Source organism: Pteropus vampyrus, unplaced genomic scaffold (genome assembly GCF_000151845.1).
Source record: "Pteropus vampyrus isolate Shadow unplaced genomic scaffold, Pvam_2.0 Scaffold22, whole genome shotgun sequence".
In the NCBI taxonomy this organism is placed as follows: Eukaryota; Metazoa; Chordata; class Mammalia; order Chiroptera; family Pteropodidae; genus Pteropus; species Pteropus vampyrus.
The window spans coordinates 7,811,983-7,812,950 of record NW_011888803.1 but is presented as its reverse complement, the minus strand read 5'-3'; positions in this window follow the sequence as shown (position 1 = coordinate 7,812,950).

Sequence of the window (968 nt, the reverse complement as noted above, 5' to 3'; positions counted from 1 at the left end):
TTCGATAGTTGCTAACTAAAGATATTGAATGAATAAGTGAATGAATGAGTTACTGTACCATAGGCATTACAACTTAGCAAAGCCAAAAGTTAACTCATTACCTTTTAGCTATCTTTTGAAAACTTTTTTCCTCTTTTGCTTTCTACCTTAGGTAATAGTATCCACTGTTTGCAGAGCCAGAAATCTGATAGTCTTCCCTGACCTCTCTTCTATTTCCCACAGCTGACATGTCACTAAGTCCTGTCATTTTCCTTTCATAAATATCTCTCAAATAATCCATCTCTTCTTAGCCATCTTCACTGTCTCTGCTTTATTTCAGTTATGACTCATCTCTCACCTAGATGATAGTAATATTCTCTTGTGAATTGTTTGGTCTTCTCCTCTCTAGTTACCAAAGAGTGTTCTACTACAGAGATTCCATCCTGACATCACCCTGTTTATATATCCTCAATCTGGCATATGAAACCCTGCACAAACAGGGTTCTGAAAGATATTTGAAAGCTATTTGGAAGATAATAAGTTATTTTCCTAACCTCATTTCCTGCCCCTCTCCCTGGCTCAACCCACATTTTAGTCTAGTGCTTCTCAACTAAAGTCCCTGAGGGCCTAGGGCCATGAAATCATAGGAGTTGGGGGTTGGTAACAGGCTGATGGAAAAAGGAGTTATAGCTTGAAATAGTTTTCTGCAATAGTTAGATAAATTTGTTTCATATAAATAATTCATTCTGTTCTATGATGTATTCATTTGTTTTAATTTTTAAAAATGTCTAAAATACTTATACAATGTCATGACAATTACATCTCAATAAAACTAGGAAAAAATGTCTAAAATCACTGTTAACTAAATGACACAAAATTGAAAAAACTCAGTAAAGCCCCAGTAAGCTGTGACATGCTCATTCTGTATTCTCCCACAGCATACCCCTGCACAGGCCCAGGAGCCTGCAAGTCCCAGGTTGAGAGGCAGA